Source organism: Thermobia domestica, chromosome 3, assembly GCF_964235325.1.
Source record: "Thermobia domestica chromosome 3, izTheDome1.hap1.1, whole genome shotgun sequence".
In the NCBI taxonomy this organism is placed as follows: Eukaryota; Metazoa; Arthropoda; class Insecta; order Zygentoma; family Lepismatidae; genus Thermobia; species Thermobia domestica.
This window is the reverse complement of record NC_137456.1, coordinates 194,959,144-194,983,074: the sequence shown is the minus strand read 5'-3', so window position 1 is coordinate 194,983,074 and position 23,931 is coordinate 194,959,144. Positions and strand designations below refer to the sequence as shown.

The following is a 23,931-nucleotide window of genomic DNA, read 5'->3' as shown; positions in this document are numbered from 1 at the left end:
ACGAACTACAGCGCTATCGGGTGGCAGAAGATAGACGTGGATGTGTACAAAATAAACATGGCAATACCGCTGGCCTCTCATTTGCTAGCAGCATTTAAAGGGAACTTGGAGCGCGCCTTCAAATGCCAAGATGTTTGTCACGCCGTTTAGTTTACTCATAAATTTTGAGGCTAGCATCAACGTTCACTAATTTTAACTATCATCCATCTTGATTTACAGAATAGAGTTGCTTAGTGCATTTGAATAATTGACCTTGTCTAAATGAGATGATTCACTCTTATAAAAAGGATGTTTTAACGTTAATAGATCCTACTTGGAATTTTTATAATTACAAGAAATAAATATAACAGAAAATTACGATATATATATATATATATATATATATATATATATATATATATATATATATATATATATATATATATATATAATAAATTTTAATATTTAAAAAAAGAGAGCTTCCGCTTAGCCGAATAATTAGCACAAGTACTACCATGAGCAAAATAAATGACGCGTCTCTTTATTTTGAAATTTTTAAAAATATATCTGTTTTCTTTATATGTTCGAAATTTCGGAAGGTTTCCCCAGCAGGATAGGTTAATAACAAACCCGTTTTTAATATGTGTGTTAGATATTAGCTTAAAATAAATAAATTAGAAGCAAAAAACATTAAATCGACAGAAATCTCGAGAATTACCAACTCTGCTAAAGTGGGAAATTTTCAAGAACGCGAGGGAATTCTGCAGTTCAACACGAAGCAGCGACATCTATGTCACTGAGAGAAACGTGGACAAAATCTACAAACAAAACTTTTAACGAAATATTTCTAATATGTCTTATTTCGTGCATTATCTGCAAACTCCAAATATATGAATATATGCCAAGTATTAACGTAAAGATAGAGCAAAAAGTGGAAATTGTCTATGGAAAAGGACGAATTGGTAGCGCGACCGTAATGAAAAATCGTCTTTACCGTAGAACAGGGTCAGTTTACGTAAGGAAACAAATAGCTCAGTTAGTTAAAGCAACTAGTCTGTATGCCGAAGGTAGCGGATTCGAATCGAGATGGAAGTGACGTTGTCATTTTTATTATTATGGTTATTTTATTTATTTTTTTATGTGGGAAAGAATCAAATTGTAACATATGTCTAAAATTCATGACGATACCAAAAAAAAAAAGAAAAAATGTCGTTGTCGCACTTGCATTAGCATCCCTAATTTTGTTTGCAAAACGTTTAGTAATTATTTCCCCTGTGCTCACTGCTCACTGTACGTAATGCTCGCTGGCGCGTTGTTTCCCAGTAAATGTTAATCCTAATTTGGAGAATTTTATAAAGTTTCACAATATTTCTCACTAGATAGTCTTCTATCTACTTGTTTGGATATTTTGATAACAGATTTCCCTATTAAATGTTTAATTTTCCCTAGATGTTTAATTACGGAAAAGTTTTACAATGTATTTGTATTAAATTGAAATTGTTTTGAATTTACCACATGAGATAAGTAGCTCGAAGGAGGAAAACTCAAGTAATTGATATTCTACGTAAAAGCTACCTATTGTATAATAGAATGATGATACTTCTTGCCATCAGCGCATAATCTTCACGTTAGAGAGTCAGACGGAAAAAATTCTGGTTTTTCCTCCCTATGACCACCCATCTTAAACCTCTACATTCCATTGTTCGTCTCACAAAATTTCGGTGCTCCAAAAACATTCATATAATAATAATAATAATAATAATAATAATAATAATAATAATAATAATAATAATAATAATAATAATAATAATAATCCAGAGTATGCCATCCTTACATAATGTAAGGATATCTTAGTTTCTTAGTTTAAATCTTAGATATCTTAGTTTAAAGTGCTTTCTTTAGTAATTGTTTGAACAACCATGTAGGAGGGGGTACGGCGTTTTATTTTGCCCCTCTCATTTCAGTACCCTTCCAACAGAAAGTAATTTCTCATAAGCAGGGTAGACAAAATGAATAAGAAATATATTTACAGCATCCTCTCCCCTTTCATGATTGGAATTCACGTAGCATTTTTTTATTCTACCAAGGATGGCCCTGTGCGGTTAGGGGTAGGTAACTAATGAAATACCTAATATATAGCGCCCCTTGATTGTAATATTACCGCTTCTTTATTTGTACGAGGGAGCCCCAACAAGGTAATAAAAAGAATAGGAAAAATGTCTATTGAATCCAGTGGCGGATCCAGCACAAACTTCTGGGAGGGGGGGTAGTGAAAGATTCTTTTGATGATGTGAAGCTGTCACAAATTACCACTTAACTAAACTAAACATAATAGTGGGGTGAACTGGAACCCAGTCAGTTTAAATTGATGTAAAAGTTTAATTTTTGGCTTCATATTAAAGTTTTGGTTTCAAATGAAAATTTCAGTCCCAGTGGTCAAGGATCAAATCTCGTGAGGCTCTTCAGTGTAGGCTAATACGGGCCCCTTATGAGAAAAGGCAAAAATATTAAAATGTTTCTAATTCTAATTTTTCGTCTATTTTAAAGAATTGTTGGGCTTCGTATTAAAGTGTTGGTTCCAAATGGCAATTTCAGTCCGATGGAGAATGATCAAATCCTGGAGTCGGGGGGGCTCATGAGTATAGTGTGCTACGGCTCCATTATGGGAAAAGGCAAAAATATGAAAATGCTTATAACTTTCGAATTTTTCGTCTATTTTAAAGAAATTATTGGCTTCATATTAAAGTCTTGGCTTCAAATGACAATTTCAGTTCTTGTGGACAATTATCAAATCTCGGAGGGCTCTTTGGGTAGGGGTTTCGGCTTCTTTATGGGACAAGATTCACGTAATTGATATTGCAAAATTGTTTTGTATACATTAGTGTAAAGTTGCACCATTTGGTTAATTTTACCTCTTATATTTTGCAGATTTCAAATTCCGAGCATAGTTACTTCTCAAAGCTAAAAGGCACTTACTAGTTTCATTAAAAGGAAATGTCTTTTATGAAAAGTTGTCATGGAGTAGACGAACGAACAGGCACCCAAACATTGGTTGAGTCGGACGGTTGAAACTCGTTAAGCTCACTTCAATTATTATTATTATTATTATTATTATTATTATTATTAATAATAATAATAATAATAATAATAATAATAATAATAATAATAATAATAATAATAGAGCATTCATGGGGTCCGTGGGTCGACTCCTTTCGCGCCAAGTGAAATTTGAGGTAGACAAATACCGTGTGCATGGGTATGGGATTTCTTGGAATTTTCCATTTTCCTCCCACTTTCTTCATTTCATCATTTCATTCATCATCATTCTCCCTTAGCGTAGGTGCATAACCGTGCAACGTTAAACTAGATATTCCATTTAATTTCAATTTTAATAATAATAATAAACAATTAATTCAACTGAAAGAACTGTAATTTATGTTGACGGCAATTATCATAAATATGCAACCATTATAAAAACAATGCTTTGAGTAGAAAGATAATCCTTCCCAAGTGTTAACGAATGCGCACGAGATAAGACATGTCTCGAGAAAGAGACGAGACGCGGTTTGTGACATCCAAAAGAAGACGTAACAAATGTTTTGGACACGAGATAGCTTTTAAAATGTCTCGTCTTGTCTGGAATGTCTCGAAAACAAAAGTCTAAGTTTTAAAATTATTTTTAAAGATCTATTCTCTCAAAAGTAGCTCTCTGCCTTAAAATTAATAACGGCATTTGTGATTTTTTAAAAAAATAAACAATGTCTAAAGTTAATAGTTAACTTTTCGAAAAGAACCTTCATTAAGGGTAAACCTGAAAGATGTCCACAAACTTCGCGAGATGATTCGTGACGTCAAAAGGAGACAAATAGCCCTCTTGCAGTTTTCGAGTTCAGCTTCGTTGTCGAGATACAGGGTTGCCAACTGGTCGTGTTTGAGAAACTCACTGGAAATAAATTCAACTCCAAGAAGAAGCTACTACAAGTTAATTGACTTATACCATGCTGCAAGGTTAAATATTTGTTTATGAAGTGTGTACAAAATTTGCCAGTGTCCTTTCTGAGAACATCGTCGAGAAAAAGTCACCTCCAAGAATAAACTACCCCTCGTAAATTTTTCTAAGAGAAATATCTGATACTGCAATATAGGGTTGTTAATTAAATATTGATTAATGAAAAATAAACAAAATTGTTAAAACCATTTTGGAGAAAATAGCTTTTTTCGATTTTCGGCTGTTAGTAAACCAAACTTATTTTAGGCGGTAGGAAAAAAATGGGAAAATCTCCTGTAGGAATACTATGTAAACCCTAAGTTTAAAATTTGGTGTAGATACGTTGAACGGTATCGCCTCTAGGCGAGTGCACAGAAAAGTGTACTGAACGGACGGACCGGAAGGACGGGTATCGAAAAATCACATTTCCGGTATGTAGACGCCATGAAGTATGTAAATCCGTTGAAATCTGAATTTGATATACTATTTTCACAATCACCATATTTTCTTCTCTCTTTTGTCGCTCGAAAAAGAAAAGCCTGAGTTTACCACAAAAAGCTAGGGTGTTTACCAAAAAATATTCAATTACAGGGCCCACCGCACTAAACTTTTTCAATTCAATTTCTTAACTGTGTTAGGCCGCAGTTGTTACTGAAGTATGTATTTGGATAATACGAAAAAAAATATCGTATTATTCAAATACATCGAATGTCAGATTATCGTAAAAAACTTCGATTGAAGAAAATCCACACTACAAAACTAACTCACACTTTAAGCACATTCTCATTAGACATATAATAGAGCAATTAATGCAATAATTGTTTATGAAATATGAAAAAATCAAATGAATCATTTTCGATAAAGTCGTTCAAAAAGAACACGTCAGAAGTAACCTACCTCTTGTGAATTGTTTCGAACAATGAGTTAATATATACTTTTGCTTATTAATGAAATATTTATTTGCGAAATTTGAACAAAATCGCCTGTCGTTCGAGAAAATTGTTGGGAAAAACCTTGACCCCCAAAATAATCTATCCGTCGTAATTGTTTTTCATAGAAATGACTTATACTAAAATATAGGGTTATTAATGAAATATGTATTTATGAATTATCAATAAAATTGTCCACGTAAGTTTTGAGAAAATCGTGAGGGAAAAATAACTCCCCGAATAAACTATCCCTTGAGGATTCTTTCAGGGCAAGCGAGTTATTCCATATTATTAGGTTTTTAATGAAATATTTATTTCTGAGTACGAACAAAATTCCTTGATTCATTTTAGAGAAAACCGTGGAGGAAAAACACCCCCAAGAGTAAACTACCCCCCGTATATTTTTTTCAGGACAAACGAGTTTTGCCATATTGTTCGGTTATTAACGAAATATGTATTTTTGAAATACGAATAAACTCTTTTGAGTCATTTTTGAGAAAATCACCCAGACAACACACTCCACCAAGAATAAACTACCCCTCGCATTTTTTTTAGGACAAACGAGTTATTTATGCCATATTGTTAAGTTATTAATGAAATATTTATTTATGAAATATCAACGAAAACACTTGAGTCCATTTTGAGAAAATCACTGAGAAGAAACTCACCCCTAAGTATAAACTACCCCTTGTAGATTTTTCTCAGATAAATGCCTTATACCACAAAATAGGGTTGCTAATTAAATATTGATTTATAAAAAAAGAAAGAAAACAAGATCGTTAGAGCCAGTTATTAGAAAATATATTTTTTCTATTTTCATCGTACAGGAAACTACCCTTGTTTTGGGAGTAGGAGGGAAATAAAAGAAACTATAGGAAATACTATGAAAATCTTAAACTAAAATTTGGTGCAGATAAGTTGAACGGTTGGCCTCTAGGCGAGTGCACAGAAAAGTGTAGCGAACGGACGGACGAACAGATGGACATGTATCAAAAAATAACTTTTTCGGTATTAGGGGCTATAATACGTGTAGATTCGTTGAAATCTCAAATTTGATTTTTTTTCGATCACCATACTTTCTTCTCTCATTTGTCACTTCAAAGTAAAAGGAACTCAGAACTACAGATAAGACAGCTACTTTTACACATAGACATATATTGATTTAAAACTGTTTTAGTTTGTCATTTCACTTCCAATTGAAAGGTTTTACCATGACTAACGGCATGCCAATGACGAGACGGAAGTTTTGAGTTGTAATTTCGTCCAAACGCTACATGAAATAATTCTTGGTTGACGTCATTGTGTTACTATTTTAGTATTGTTCTCTTCAGACTTGGTTGAAGTTTTGTCTTAACGGTTATACATTTTTTCTTTCTTATTTCATCGTTACACATAAGAATAAAATGTTCTGGTGAGTTGATAAATTCGAACCTACGAACATTGAGTTTTCATTCTTCCAACACATTACCAATGGACCAAGTTTTGTCTTCACGTTAACGCACGGTTACATGGTTTATTACGATTTAAATAAAATGGCTGGCTGTTAGAGTTTCCTGCCCAAATATTTCGATAAAAAATTTTCATTGCTTCGTAGATACGTAGAGCAATGTTTAGATACACATTTTAGGATAGTGCATTTTAGTGTATATAATAATTTCATGCCAGATAAAAGCTAGATAAGTTTTGATAAAATGTTTAATATGTAGTTCTCAATAATAGGCTTGCTGTTCGGGGTGAAGTTTCAAGGTTCAGCATTGACTAGCAGTTTTTGCTATTAATATCCCTTCTAACAATATTGGCAGTGGACAAAAGTTAGCCCGTGTTGAAGCTTTTTGCTCCTAATTTAATTATTTTACTTTATTATTTAACGAATATATTGAAAATTGTCAGCAGGCACGTATACAGTAATTTATTTCGGAAGGGGCCCGACTTCAATATTAGGATAAATTATAACAAAATTTTAAAAGATAATCCCAAAAATTAGGCTAAATTTACAGAAAAGTTGGGATTTCAGAGGGGGTCCGGATCCCCTGTACACACCCCTAAATGCGTCCTTGTTTGTCAGTAACGTTGCCTCATTTTGAAACCCTCAAAAACTTCGGATATATAAAGGGAAAAGAGTTATTTTCGATAAAATATCACTTTAAGGAGACGCGACAGTTTTATTGCACATGGTGGTATCCAACGTTCACAAGGGCAAGAATTCCTTCCCTTTTATTCTTTTGCTATTGTGCTCTATCGAAAGGTTAGGTTTGTAAAATATTACTCTTACAAACAAGCGTGATTGGCAGATAGGAATACTGAACAGAACTCCACAGAAATGCATGCTGAACTTACGTTTATAGCTACTCTTTGGTGATTTGGCCTCAAGGTCAATCGAGTGGTAATTCACTTCCGTCTCTGTTCTTGAGCCATGTTTGTATTACTTCGAACAGTTTTGCTAATGAAAAGCATGCCTCGTAATATAACAGACTTCTTTCGCGTCGTAAGAAATCGAAATTCAGTTGGTCACAGCAACTTTTCTTACCTAACCATAACGGCCTAGGGTCGTCTTCAGTAGAATAAAAAATGTTACGCGATATTCCATTCATGAAGGAGGAAAGGTTACTTTAAATATATTTCTTATTCATTTTGTCTACTCTGCTTGTCAGAAATTATATACTTTCTGTTGGGACGGTGCTGAAAAGAGAGGGGGGGAATAAAACTTCGTGCCCCCTCATACATTTTAAATTTTGTTACATGGTTGCTCAAATTATTACTAAAGAAAGCACTTTAAACCAAGATATCTAAAATTACATTATGTAAGGGTGGCATATTCAGGAATAATAATAATAATAATAATAATAATAATAATAATAATAATAATAATAATAAATGTCTTAGGAGAGCCGAAATTATGTGACACGAATCATTACATGTAGAGCTTTAAGATGAGTGGTCATAGGAGAGGAAAAAACAGGGTTTTTCTCTGTCTGACCAACGTATAGATTACGTGCTGAAGTTAAGAAGCATAATAATTCTACAATAGGTTGCGTTTACGTAGAATATCAGTTACTTCAGTTCTCCTTCTTCGGGCTACTTACCTCATGTGGTAAATTCAAAACAATTTCAATTTAAGACAAATACATGTAAAACTTTTCTGTAATTAAATATATATAGGGGAAATTAAACATTTAATAAGGAAATCTGTTATCAAAATGTCCAAAAAAGTAGATAGAAGACTATCAAGCGAGAAACATTGTGAAACTTTATAAAATTCTCCAAATTAGAATTAACATTTACTGGAAAACATTCGTTATGCACCAGTGAGCATGTAGTGAGTAGTGAGCACAGGGGAAATTATTACGAAACTGTTTGCAAACAAAAATTAGAGACACTAATGCAAGTGCGAGAACGGCATTTTTTTGTATCGTCATGAGTTTTACACATATGTTACAATTTGATTTTTTCCCACATAAAAAATAAATAAAATACCACAGTAATAAAAATTACAACGGCACTTCCATGGGGTTCGAACCCAATACCTTCGGCATACAGACTAGTTGCTTTAACTAACTGAGCTACTTGTTTTCTTACGTGAACTGAACCTGTTCTACGGTAAAGACGATTTTTCATTACGATTGTGCTAAGAATTCGTCTTTTTCCATAGGTAATTTCCACTATTTGCTCTATCTATACGTTAATACTTAGCATAGATTCATATATTTGGAGTTCGCTGATAATGCATGTAATAAGACACGTTAGAAATGTTTCGTTAAAAGTTTCGTTTGTAGATCTAATCCACGTCTCTCTCAATGACATAGATGTCGCTGCTTCGTGTTGAACTGCAGAATTCCCTCGCGTTCTTGAAAATTTCCCACTTTAGCAGAGTTGGTAATTCTCGAGATTTCTGTCGATTTAATGTTTTTTTGCTTCTAATTTATTTATTTTAAGCTAATATCTAACACAAATATTAAAAACGGGTTTGTTATTAACCTGTCCTGCTGGGGAAACCTTCCGAAATTTCGAACACATAAAGAAAATGGAGATATTTTCAAAAAACTTCAGAAAAAGAGACGCGTCATTTATTTTGCTCATGGTAGTACCTTCTGCAGAATTCGCAAGCTATAATTTCTCCATACTTCTGCCTATAATTTTATGACATCAAGGATTTTTTTAAAGTTAAGTGTTTGCTGGTAAATGAACAAAAAAATGTAAATAAATAAATAAATAAAAGTAAATGAAATGAAGATTACAAACCAGCTAACCACATTTCTTTAACCTGTAGGTTGAATTTTTACTAAGTTGTTGCAGGTTCAGTTTGGTAAGTTGTAACCATATGGTCCAGCTCATCAAATAGTAATAAAAAAATAACTTTCTAAGTGAACCTCGTAAAAAGGAAGCTTTGAGAAATTTTTCTTCGCAAACAGACAAAAGTGTATATGTATGTGTGCGTCTTCGCAACGCAGAAAATCCTTTCACTTTTCCAAATATGGTTATGAAATGTAACCCAAAGAGGAAATCTACTCCCTCTGCATTCTTAACCAAAGTACTTCACAGCTACTTTTAACTATTACGTTATCCATTGCGTTGCGTTGGTGGCTGGGAGCACCTTTGAGAAAAGGCACTGGCAACAGTGTGTTCATTCTGGGAGAAAACACGAAAGACGAAACATATAATTTGAACGGAGGCTTAGTGCTTCAATCTATTTAACTCGTCAATGAAAATTATCGAGTAATTTGAATAAGTGAATATATAATGACAAAAAAAAAAAAAAATAGAATCATAAACACAAGCAGGGATACTGCAAAAGAGTGGCTTCATACGAAGAGGATGGACAGGAACCAAAATATTCAGATAAATTACGTTTGAAAGGGTTTTTCCCGGGACGAACAGTTCGCGACGCGTTCGTGCAATAGGGCATTTTAACAAACTTAAAATAATGTAATTAATATAAAACATAATTGTGTATAACATGTAAAACATTTTAATTAATATTCATATAAATATGTAATTATGCATGACTAGCAGCGTTCACCCCGCTTCGCTGGGGTCACCCTGGAACGCAATAAACTTTGTTACTTAGATAATTTTTACTTTTTCGCTTTCAAGTGATATGATAAAAACCATAGAAGATTGGAGTAAATGTTAGCATTATATCGCCTGTCATTTATGTTAACCCGCCGAGTGACACGGTCATGTGGGTTGCATATAAATACGGTTAGTTTTAGCTATGATGAGCTAACAAAGGATTTGTACGTTATGCACACTTGAATGGTCAATTATCTCAAGACACTGGTAATTGAAAATTAAAGTGATATGATAAAAACCATCTAGGGTCCAAATCTTAATAACCCCCCAAAAATGAAAGAAATTGGTTCAGCCGTATTAGCGTGATGAGCTAACAAAGGATTTGTACGTTCTCTTTTATATATATAGATATCTTTGTGTTTTGTGTCTTTCCACAAGCATGAAAATAAAACATTTCAAATATGCATAAAAGCAAAAACTTAGTGTATAAGTTAGGTTAACATATATTGGTAATACAACTTAATATTACGCCCTTATACAAGGTAACACCAGCACGCTCTGTTCCCCGAACTCTGGGCGAAACAGATCTCAAGTGATGGTTGTAATAGGTAAACTTTGTGGGCGCCTCTAAGTAAATCTGTATACGGATCCAATATACAATAAATTACGGTATTATTGCGTGGTGGACTCGGTCAGGGTGTGGCTGGGGGGACTCTCAAGGCAAACCATAGTGCAAGGCGAATTAGTGTTCTTGTGTCGGCTATCGGAGCAGTAATCTTCTTAGCCAGAACCATTCACTCACTAGCCTCTGTTTTAATATTGAAAGTGGCGGAATGCATCCAATGCGGAATAACCGACATACAGCCACAAAGTTATTGCATCAAAATTATAAATTTGTCTGGAAATAAAGTGATGTGAAAATAAACTTGTATTATACTATTCAATCCATAGACTTAATGGTGGATGTTCCAGATGACAATTATTCATAACATACATGTATTAACAAAGAACTGTTCATGAATATGTCAAAAACGATTGTAGCCACTAAGGTCAAAGAGTATTCCAGATACTAAAGAGGATGATCAGTGACTTTCAGACTTACCACATCTTCATGCATTCAAACACAGGTTAGTGATATTAAAGTGTTACGTGTAAAACAACTATCAAAAGTATGTCAAAAAATGAAATGTTAGTATGAGAGAGAGTGAAGAATTAAGTATTAGTTTTCGGAGACTTATGGCAAGGCAATTATCAATAGAAAATATATTGAATGCATCACGTTATTCATAAAAGGAAGATTGGAATATCAAGAAAAGTTTCATAACAGGGGCTCTGTAAACGTGTTCGTTTTATTAAAAGGAAAGAAGAAAGGAATTTAAAGAGTACATCTTTTGTTGCTATAATATCAAGTTAGTTGTACACATTTCTGTTACTAACAGGAACGTTTATATTTTGATATTTCTGTACTTCAAGAATGGATACCGTGTTACTTGATAAGTTCGTAGTTGGTGTTCTAATGAAGACGGGAGTTCCTATTTAAAATTTCGGCAATTACTATATGACTGATGTATACAAGATTAGTCCAAGTTAATAACGTTTCGTCTTGTTACATGTTCCAGAGACGACGCTCCATACACCAAGTATGGTACCTGCACAACATTTGTCAGAGCAAAATTACTTATGGGTAGCTACTTGGTCATAAGAACTATTTTTCCACATCTTGTGCCGGACGCTTATGCTGAATAGATCCTGATACACAATGAGTTGAGTTGAGTTTGAGTTTAACGTCCCGTTCAGCAGCGAGGCTATATGAGACGTGGACCTACTGATTAACGTGGAATCCGAACCACATGAGCTCCCGCCGGGAATCGAACCCGGGCCTCCCACGCCAAAGGCGCGTACGCTAAGTGATACACGATGAGAATCACAGAACAAACCACTTAAAAGCTCCACAGTTCTGGACGCTCTAATCCACAATTCTGGATAACAAAATGCGAGGTTATCTTGGCTGCTTTTGTGTTCAGGAACGTCCCATAACTTTTCCAATTCACTGCAACAACCGAAATAACAGAGTCTGCTTTTTGTGAGAGCTTACATCTCCTGAACCAGTTACACACCAAATGTGGCAGCAACCATCTCACCACGTTGGACATTCCTGAAATGCACAATTCTACTCATTCGGCTCGCTCACCCATTCAGTACGATTATGAACGCTGTCCATATCGATGTACTCCGGACGTAGATGACTTCACTTTGTAACTGAAAACACACTTCTCGTGTTAGATACCACTATTAGATGAAATCTCTAATAATAATGATAATATATTATTTCTTACTACCTTTTATAGTCCGAAATTATTAATCGCTTTCCACAATTCGAAATCTGTTTTCGAGACTTCTATTTATATGTTAATTATTATCTTAATCCACAGTTCATATGCCAGCTTCACGGATGTAAAATAGTACAAAATGAAAATGGTTTGTGTTAATCAATGCTTAAGTAAATTTATAGAATAGTTAATGCAAATGTATAACGCATAGTATTGTTAATCAAACGGAAAAGTTTGTCTAAGAAAAATCGTACAGAAAATTAAAATGTAATAATACTCATGATAAGAGAAACATCATCAAGCACTATATTGCGCTGAGTGTTATACAACTCAGTTTACAGTTTGAAATAAATAAATAAGTTTCCCTATTCTTCTCCACCTTCGAAATACATATGTTTCTGATTTCAAGTGTTTTCTTGAAATTAATCCAGAAATTCAATCCAAATCTTTGAAAAGCTAGAGAAGATACAGCAACTTCATGCATCCAACGATTAGTAAATTTTTGACTCACATGACAAATTTTCAGTGGGTGGAATGCTAGATTTTCACCTTCATATTGAACGAAGATTAAACTGATACATATCATTTCTTTTTTATTTCATGTAGTATAGTTTGATAATTAAATGTAATGAGAGATTTAAAAATATATTGTTTTCATTTTTTACTAATAAGGGAGGTATGCGAACCGTGACAGCTAGATATTTATGAGAATTGGTACCCTGACTAATTGTGAATCGCTAATCATCGTGGTGATAGTCACTCGATGCGGAGATGTCTTATTTACCTGCTATGTATAATACATATACCAAGCAGTGACCGGGTGAGGCTGTGCCGAGTTATACCCCAGAAACGCCGCAAAAAGGGAAAAAATAAAAAATGTGTGCAGGTAACATGATACCTTCGGGAAGGGGACACTTGACTAAGAACACGGCAGTAGTGTCACACAAGCAGTGTTGCCATCCCAACACAAACTTACAGTTTTTCAAATAGAACGTATATAATTTTATGGCATTAAAATAATTGTCATAAAAAGTGAAAGGAAATAAGCAAAAGGTGGGCTATCAGTGCTGCCAAATAAGGGAAATGTGAGGCTCTAAAGTTGAGAAATTACAAGGTCCGTACAATGAAACGAACAAATGTAAAACAACAACAAGACTTCAGAAGGAACAATTGTAAAGTAAGGAGTAAATTACAGCATGCACAGTATCCAGTGACCAACGGGTTATCCAAAAAAGGTCACATGTTAGAGTGGCCGTAGAAACAAGTTCCATGTTACAGAATGCAGAAATTTGATTAACATGTAGCGCTCCAATTCAAATGGTGTTTGTGTAAAATCGATATATCAAACCGTTCCCGAAATCTATAACAAGAAATGTCTTGAGGCTGCAACACTATATAAAATCCTGCATGCCTTGCAAATATCAGAAACGACAGCACAGAGCCTGAAAGGAGTACAGAAAAGCTGTGGCACGAAAGGTAGCAAATTTATGACAAGAAAGTACGCCAGAATCGATTCGCAAAGATTCAGTGGACGTTTCAAGGTGACAGGTGTCAGTCGAGAGTAACTATGGTCAGCGTAGCGCTTATCCATGCGGTATTACCGGCTCATAAAGCAGGATCCACTATATAATTAGTTACAATATCCCTAATTGTCCGCACGACCCTGCTGCAACGCCGAGTCAAAACACATGTAGATAGAGTGATAGACAGACGGATGTAGGGAGATGTGAATGAATGCAGACAAATGCATTTATTAACATCGCATACCTTGTTATTCGGCACCGACATTGTACATTATTATTATTATTATTATTATTATTATTATTATTATTATTATTATTATTATTATTATTATTATTATTATTATTATTATACAATGTAATACGTACACACTCCTCCAAATAGTATCGAAACAACTAACAAGTGGCTAACGTACGAAGGTCGAATAAAAATGGAAGACGGTATATGCAAGGTTACAAGCTATATGTGCTAGTCGTGCGCGAAAGAAACGTGTGAGCTTTGCCTACCAGAGCAGTGAATAGTCTGCCAGAGCGTCATATAGTCGGTGATAAACATGAGAACTTACGGGCAAATTGATAGTCATGTGTGTTGACCTGTGTGAGTAAGGGTGCTAGTCTGATAGTAAGTAGACTTGAAGGACAATAGGCAGTCTACAGGCATATGAAATATATGTCATTGTCAAATGAGAAACAGCAGTGGTGTGTGTAAAATGCGACCCATTAATCCCGGCAATGTTGTCCGCATCTTAAGTTTGGCTGTGGCAGAAAAATATAGTGACATAAATCAGCATAGAGTGGAGGATAAGGAATTTGCAGATACGTTACTTGCCCTGATAGAAAGCAAATATGATTATGATGTTACCGTAACAATGTGTGACACGTTAGATTTACATACAGACGCCGACAGCGAGGTACATGATTCGGGCGACGGAATTAGTGATCAAATGGACGATGTGGCTTCTCCATCAACAAGTGAAGCGGGCCCTTAGAGCAGTGAATACGAAATGTCCTCTCCTGTTAGGAGAAAGCCTACAGTAACAACAGACGCTATTGTCACAAAATATAAAAATATCCAGACTTGCGTACGTTTGTTGCAAGAGAAAGGCACGTGTAAAATCTATATTAAAGCAGCCACTAAAAAGTTCAAGTGCACTCGCACTTTTGTGTAAAAGGCTTTAAATTCTGTAAAACGCCCCCTCGCCCCTACGTCATGGCACAAATCAACAAAGACGTACTGGAGACATTCAAAGCCTATTGGAGGCAAGGTCTCACTGTGCATGATTACAATTTGCGTGTGTGGGTGGTAACAGCAGCGAAGAAATTCAACCACTCATTCCGGTGTTCGCATGCGTTTATCCACAAATTTAAGCGAAACCATCGGATCCGTTCAAGAAAGATAACACAATTTGTGGCAAGGGCAGACATGGAACATGAAGCTAAATTGCTTGATAAGGAACATATGTTTGTCAATGATATTAATGCCATCATACATGCGAAACCATACAACTGTGACTGCATATTTAACACCGATCAATCTCGGTTTGAATATGAAATGACATCAAGTAGAACTCTTTCCAACAGGGTGAAAAACATACTACAGCATTAATTCAGTCCATGGCTTCAGTTACACATTCATACACCATCCAAATTCACCTCTCCCTAGTGAACCTAGGGACACGCTTGTATATATGTTTTCAAGAGCCCAATTGCATGTTCGGTCCTAAAGAGAAAGAACAAGTAGCACGACATACTCCTTCAACAATGTTATTGATGCGAGCCGATCCGGCAAATTGACTCGACAACATGTAAAACGGTGGTTAAAAGAAGTGTTTATTCCCGATGTAAAAGATGATTCATTGCTGTTGCTCGACTCCTGGACTGGACAAGCAGATGAAACTATTTTCAGCGCAAATGATGTGCTTGAGCTGTTACATGGGAAGAACATTCATATTAAAGCCTTACCTCCCAAAACCACACGCTTTATTCAGCCACTTGATGTCTACTTTTTTAGGCAATATAAACTGGTGATTCGCAGGCTTGAGGATTACTTTCGGCATAAATTCATCTGTGCTGGTACCCAAGATAAACTGCATGATAGAGTATTTCTCATGAAACTTCACACTGTGGTTTATCATCAGTTTTGTTCTCCTCCGCTAAAGGATATGATCACGTATGCGTGGCAGAAATGTGGCTATGTGACGGGCGACATAGCTACTGCCTTTAGAAATGCACTTGAGACTCTGTTGATAGTGCGCGATGACCATAGTGACTGTTTCCACGAAGAGTTGAACAAGGAGCGTTTGTGAAGTGTTTGTACTGCTCCATGCTGCTTTGTCCTGATCACTTCGTTTTGGAACCACATCATCACCCCTGAATATGTTGGAACACATCAACTTCATATCGAGTGTACGACTAGGGCGAGAAATGTACCGTCTTTTCTGTGGTATGAAAGGCATGCAAGATTTTATGCAGTGTTGTAACCCAGAGAGAGTTCTTGCTATAGCTCTCGAGAACGGTACAATATATCGATTCTACAGAAACGCCACTGAAATTGCTGCGCTACGGGGAGGGTGCTGTTCAAATTTCCGCATTCTCTAACATGGGACTTCTTTTTCTACGGCCAGTGTAACATGTGACCTTTTTGGATAACCCATTCGTCACTGGATGTTGTGCATGCTCTAGTTTACTCCCTACTATACATCTGTTCCTTCTGCAGTCTGGTTGTTGTTTTACATTTGTTCGTTTCATTGTACGGACCTTGTAATTTCTCAACTTTAGAGCCTCATCCCTTTTTTGTCAACACTAATAGCCCACCTTTTGCTTATTTCCTTTCACTTTTTGACAATTATTTTAATGCCATAAAATTATATACGTTCTGTTTGAAAAACTGTAAGTTTGTGTTGGGATGGCAACACTGCTTGTGTGACACTACTTCCGTGTTCTTAGTCAAGTGTCCGCTTCCCGAAGGCATCATGTTACCTGCACACATTTTTTTTTTATTTTCTGCCTTTTTGCGGCGTTTTTGGGGTATAACTCGGCACAGCCTCATCCGGTCACTGCTTGGTATATGTATTATACATAGCAAGTAAACAAGACATTTCCGCACCGAATGACTATCACCACGATGATTAGCGATTCACAATTAGTCAGGGTACCAATTCTCATAAATATCTAGCTGTCACGGTTCGCATACCTCCCTATTAAGTTCTGTTGGTTTATATTTAAATTTTTCAGTATTTTTTTTCAGTTGCGTCATTTCAGACCTTGCCAAGGGCAGGGGCAAGATTGTCAATCAACATACGATTTCTATATTTTGTTTAGTATTTTAGTACACAATTTATTGAAGAGCATGTGATTCTCAAACACAGGGGACAAATTGTCCGTCTTATCCTTCCCAAATGATGCCCTGCTTCTTTCTCTGGGGGTGCCGAAAACTTTGTTCTGTTCTCAATACATGTAGACTTAACACTGGTTTTATTACTGTTAAAAAAAAGTGTCGTGAATATATTATGCATGTTCTTTTATACAAACTACTGTATATTTCTAAATGCAAGACTTTTTTTGCGCAATTGTGCCCAAACACATGAAATCGTCTTGCTTTATCTTTACTAAACAGAATCAAGAGCTCCTGTTAAGCGCTAACTTTACCCTCTTTCTTGCCTACTACTGTAGCCTTGAAAGTTAGCAGATTCAATGCAGCGGCATCATAGGGGAGGAGAGGGGCAATTACATCCCGCTTAGTTTGAGAAATACGTGCTTTTTAATAAATTGTGTAGTAATATTCTAATAAAAAATGAAAAACTCATGTCGGTGGACAATCTTATTCCCCCTCCCCTGTCAAAACCAAAATAACGTTACTGACATTGTGGACACTTCTAGTCAAAAACAGTAAGCGAGGTGTGTAGTTCATTTGATTTTTAGTGTAGTATTGAAAATCAGCACTATGTCCCAGTATGTGCTCTAGATGTATTTTTATAATCCTTTGTTAAAAAATATGGTGGGTCGTCTTAAATTCAGAAGTGTAAAGTGATTCTGTAAGAATTTGCAAGAGAAAACTAAATTTAAATTAATTCTAATATACTTATGAAAAAATGCACGTGAAAATATTATTACTTGTAACCCTATCAGTCATAGTCACAATAGTTGATTATTTATTAACATTACTTTTTTTCTCTTCCTCCTTGCAGAAGTTCAAGGATCTTGTACTTCAATTATCGAAACCATTACCACTAGTATTGTCTACAGCATGTGAATATTTGTTTGCTGTCTTGTGAAAATGCTGATGATAGAAAAGAAAAAGCGTAAACGCATTGCTGATTGGATTTCACTGTCCAGAAAGAAAACAAAGTTGCTAGTAGTACGGACTGGTCTGGGAGAAAATGTTTTCTGGTTAGAAAATATCACTTATAACATCATGTAAGCGTAATTTATAACGTCTATTTGTTCCATTTGTCATCAGACCATACAATGTTGCTTTTTGTGTTTATATCAGGTTATATAGAAAGTATTGACCCTTTGGAGGTCAAAATTGAGAATACATATGTTGTGCCTTGAAGTAACATTATGAACCACGTGCACCATTTTCTTCGATGCCCTTCTACCATTTTTAAGGCAATATTGTAATCCCGTTGCTATAGAAATTATTGCCACGTGATTTTCAAATCCTCTTTCAAAACTAACTTAACACCTTTCAGCTTGCCACGTGATTTTCAAATCCTCTTTCAAAACTAACTTAACACCTTTCAGCTAGTTCTGTAGAGATCACACAAGAGATAGTGTGACGATGCCAGTTTGGGCTGTACGGTGGATGCATTAAAACCTCCCAGCCAAGCTATTCCAATCTCTAGCGGGTTTATGCGATCTGGCGTTGTCAGAGTTGTATACGTCACTCATTCTGTTGACCAGTTCTAGCTGTTTTTATTACATTGCTATTAGCCCTCACTCTAGTTGTCGACAGTACAGGTCGGACTCTATCCTCTTCAACGGCAGCAGCTCGTGATGCACGATGGCCTCCAATCCGACCAAACGCACACTTTAACCTTTCTGGACGTCAGTGTGGGCTTTGTCATAGACTGTAGAGCTTCTAGTCACTTGGACCACGAACTATTTTACATAGTATTGTCGTAGGTGTTTACTTTTCATCACTCGTGATCAATCGTTTCAAAAATGGCTCAAGTTCGTTACGACTCAATAGAGATTTGCAGATAGAAATTAGATCGAGTAAATGCTTTTGAATTAGATCATGTATCAGCTAAATTCGAACTTCTATTTGCAGCAAGCTTTCTCTAAATGGCCTTTTACTGTTTGGTGATGGATCTTTGGATCATTAGCGATGTCACACATGCCAGTCTTGCTCGAATTTTACCATAATGTAATCCATTTTCGCTGCGGTTGTCGCTTATTGCGAGGAGCGTCTTGGACAATGAAATTTCGTGATCAATGGCAACTAAACCATATTTTCGTTCTTGTTTTTGATAACGATCTTGCCCATAAACAACAAAGTCTTTTCACGAACCTGCGCAGCTTTGAACCCTTATCGAAATAAAATTGTAAAATGCAACGTAGTTTTGTAAAAAATTCACTTATCTTTACGGTGCAATATCTAACCCCTGATTATAAGAATTTCACGACTTTTTGCAGATCTACTAGCTTCAACTACCACCTATCAAATGGCGTTAGGCTTGGCCCGTTGCGACTCATATATCCTGAGGTTGAGGGCAATAATGTCATCTCGTGTGCAAAACACTCAATACTTGTAGACAAACCAATAAAATAATAATAAAATGGAAGGCAAGGAGTGGATGTTTTTTTTTCTTAAGACAAAGTTTGTATTTCCTAATTTTAAAACGTATGTAAATTAATGAGGAAAATATAGAAACGAAGCTTCAAAAATGTGCTTTATAAACCTCATCAACATGCAAATCATACAGAATAGAAACAGAAAATCCTTGGTGAGTCTCTCTCTTATCGGCGAAATTTTCTATTTGAGTAAAAATTACACTGGGATTTCGATTTAACGCACATATTTATTTTTTTTATTTATAATTGCTTAAAATAACATGATTTTCCAGTGAAATTTACTTATTTTCTGTTGAACTTTAGCACTTTTTGAGTAAAATTGGTTTTATTTTCAGTGAAAAGTAGTTATCTAGTAAATCTAGTAAAGTATTAGAAACACTTTTTAAAAATGTTTTTTCCATGGTCCATTAGAAATTCCGCACTGACTGGCAGTGAGGTATAATTTGTCAAATTAATAAAGAGTTCTAATGATACTGAACATACACATATAAGTAGATATATAGATAAGCACTATTCGTTTATTGCGCCATCCTCAAATAAATCAGAGCAAATTGGAAATATGTGGAAAAGTCGGTTTTTCACATTTTCGGATAAGGAACAAGCCAGAGCTGATTCTACATCACTTTACGAGTTATGGGAGAACTCGTCGAAGCCTATTCAGTGTAAAATTATTTTCTTCGGGTGCTTTCTTGAATTTAATGTAGAAAAACCTCAACTGAAGTAAATAAGAATTTAAGCAATTAAGTCATATTGCGTCGTATTTAACTACTCCGATGTATTGTTTTGCCGTTTATTTCTTTTTTCTCGCTAGCAATTACCCAACCTTTATACATCGTAGCTGCTCCGATAATATGGCAAACTTGACGCGGAAGAATGTGTCTTAAGGCCATTGATGTAGTCGGGCTCGTACGCAGTACCGATAAAAATATTTCTTTGGTAAATGAATGCGCCAGTAAAGAACTTCAAAGCTTGTTGAAGACTACAGCAAATAAATAAATTAAATCATCACTGTTCAAAATACTCTCATGCTTATTGGTAGCTCGAAACTAAACACGAAATAACATAATCTAGTTTTTAACACCGTTGTTGGGCATGCGACAGTTCACGTTTGATTTGAAAAGTGATACACAGTAAGCATAGTCAGGTTCCAAGATGATGATTATTGTCAATGTTACTATGGCCTTCTAACTACTTGACTTAAGTTCAGATCCTTAATTTGGAGCATGTTGCCATGTGAATGATACGCTGTTAATAGCAACCAGCTAATATGAGAGTATCATGTAGCTTATTTCGCCAGGTATGAACTGCCACCTCACGCAGCTGATACTTAAGAATTACACGGATTTTCTACCTAAATAATACCAAACTAGCGAAAATCTACTTTGGAGTAGTACTAATCGTCAAGTTTGGCTGTTAGTTTCATGATAATAATTAGTTTCTGAAAATCAAGTTTTAAGATGTCATGTTCGAAAATATTTAGGAAGAAGTCGATTTTACAGCAGAGCCATTCACGACTTCTACAGTAAGATGTTAAAGTAGAAGATAAGTCATATCAAATTATCTGCCTGAAAATGGGCTTTTGTTGTATCTCTCCATAAATTTAATTAGACCTACCAATATGACCAAATAAAGGATTATGCTTTTATGTATATGTTTATAATCATAAGATTATAAACCATAATGATTTCCACCTCAATCAGTGAAACAGTTTCAAATGGCTGTGGAAAATAGAAGTACAACATTTCGATGAATTTACGGGGCTTTTCTGGAGAAGTTTCTGTAAATTGTTAAGCAAAATTCATGCAATATGTCTGTTGAAATATCTGTAATTTATTCTGTGAAATATCTAGAACTTCAGGTTAAGTATATATTATTCCTGTAAATTCTTTAACGCACAAAGAGTGAAAAAGTGACCGACTGGACAGAGACTCGAACCCGGGACCTCTGGCATACCGTGCCGATGTGTTAACCACTATGAAACCCAGTCCGCCTCCCAGAAGAGTCATTCACTCTTTAGGTCGTCGATGCTCTCCACTCGGACCACATGGGTTGTACCAGAGAATCACTGCTTTGTTTGGACAATCCTTGTGTCCATATATTCAACACCTATGATGGCTGTGATTTCATATAAAAACTAATGAAAGAGAAAACAATCAATTCTTTAATACATCTCATCTTCTGTAGATATGAATTCTATAACGCACAAAGGGTGAATAAGTGACCCACTGGGCCAAGACTCAAACCCGGGATCTCCTGCATGCCGTTCTGATGCGTTAGCCACTATGTTACCCAGTCCGCCTCCCAGAACAGCCACTCAACTTCGAGGTCGGTGTTTCCCACTCGGACGCCGTACAACACACGTGCTCCGAATGGAGAGCACCGACCTCGAGAGTGACAGACTGAGTAGCTCTTATGGAAGGTGGACTGGGTGGCATATTGGTTAACGCATCGACACGGTATGCTGGAGGTCTCGGGTTCGAGTTCCGGTGCAGTCGGTCATTTTTCACTCTTTGTGGAGTATAGAATTCATATCTACAGAGTATCTGGTGTGTTAAAATATCGGTTGTTTCCTCTTTCATTTGTATCTATATCCCGGTAAAATTACTACATAATTTCCGGTGAAGTATTTGAAGGTCTAGGTGAAATTCACTGAATTATTCCGTTGAAATTACTCTAAATTTTCCAGTGAAATATCTGAAGGTGATGTGAAATTCATGCAAATATTCCGGTGAAATCACTAAAATTTTCCGGTGAAATATCTAGAGTTCAGGTTAAATTCCTGGAATATTCCGGTGAAATTCGTGCAAAATTTCCGGTGAAAATTAGGCATCCCCGATTGTCATATATTTCATCGGAAAAATTACGGATTTTTTAAAAGAATGCATTCATAAATTGGGGAAATGGTTTTAAAATTATATATTCCCTTCAAGTATGATTTTCTTTTAAATTTCACCTACTACTTTATTATTTAATTCTTTTCTACTTTTTACTTATAATTACATATATTCCCTATATGTTATTCTATGTTCTATGTTCTGTTCTGTTCTGTTCTGTTCTGTTCTGTTCTATCTTCTGTTATTCTATTTATTCTATTTATAACAACTCAGAGCAGCAAGGATATACACAGGATGTAGGCCCTGGCGGTCCAGAGTCACTAACCCGAAATCACTGCTTTTCTGTAAATTTCACCTAATTTTAGAGATGATGTTAGACATTTTAGTACAGTATATCCTCATATTGAATTTGAACCCCTCAAAATGCTTTCGATTACTGAAATAAATTCCTGCCTACACTCCTGAAAAGCACTCGATTTTAGGAAGTGATCATGAGGTAATGACTCACTGGAACAACAACAATTCCCCAGAAGTCATATCTCTGATAGTTCCCGATGTGATACCATTATTTTTGTATTACCACTTTTCACTCTCACATTTCATGTCTTGAAAATTTATTAATGTTTAACGCAGGTTGTATAGGATAATATCTTAATTATACAACATCATTTCTCACTATATTCTATATTTCTGAGCATCTTAACTGTATACTTACCCAAGAACTGTATTCACAAAGTATATGCTAATTATACAGTTTATGTTTGACACGGTCACAGATATATAAAGGACCACAATGGCTCAGTGGTAGAGCGCTCTTCTCATGTTAGGGTTTCTTGTTCCATCCCGCCCGCCATGTGGGCTTTGTGCTGGATCAGCACTTTGTGTATGGATTTTTTCAGGATTTTCTTTTCCTCCCACTTTCTTCATTCCACTAGTTAATTTATTATTAGCTTCATCGTCTCCTTTAGCCTCGGTGCATAATCGTTTGACATTAAACACAAAAATAAATAAATAAAATAAAATATTGTTTATTTATTGATAGAGGCAATAAAATAATTAATAACCTATTAGAAACTGTGAAGTGTTTCCTCTTACTTTCCTGTAACCACGTGTATTATTTGAACCCAAACTCCAATCTCCTGGTCTTTTTCGTAAAGTTAGTTTGATTTGATTTGATTCGATTTTGAGTTTAGTGTCCCTTTCAGAAGCGAGGCTAAATGAAACACGAACGTACAGCTTATGTGGGATCCGAACCACATGAGCTCCAGCCAAAAATTGAACCCGGATCTCCCATTGTAAAGTTCGAAATAACACCATCATAAAATTCGAAGCGTATATTTTGTCTCATTTACACCGTATTTGTTTTTCAATGGAAATCAGAGTTAAAGAGTTGTCTTATTTGTCCGTTTGTGAATTGACAGTAACTTTGAATGTTTTTTTAGGGAGGGGAAAGAATGCTCTAACGAGGCTATCGTGGATTTCTACGATGCACTTCGAAGATCCACATTTTTCTTCAGGCAAGCAAGCCTAATTAAATTCAAC

At 35.5% G+C, this 23,931-nt stretch overlaps 1 protein-coding gene across 1 annotated transcript in view; it reads left to right on the top strand.

The window, feature by feature from the left end:
• LOC145680917 (uncharacterized) overlaps positions 1–23,931 on the top strand; it is a 39,331-nt gene that overhangs the window by 4,200 nt on the left and 11,200 nt on the right. Inside the window, exon 3 of the mRNA XM_081752078.1 lies at positions 17,944–18,172. The gene's annotated coding sequence lies outside the window, so the exon portion shown is untranslated. The remainder of the gene's footprint in view (positions 1–17,943; positions 18,173–23,931) is intronic.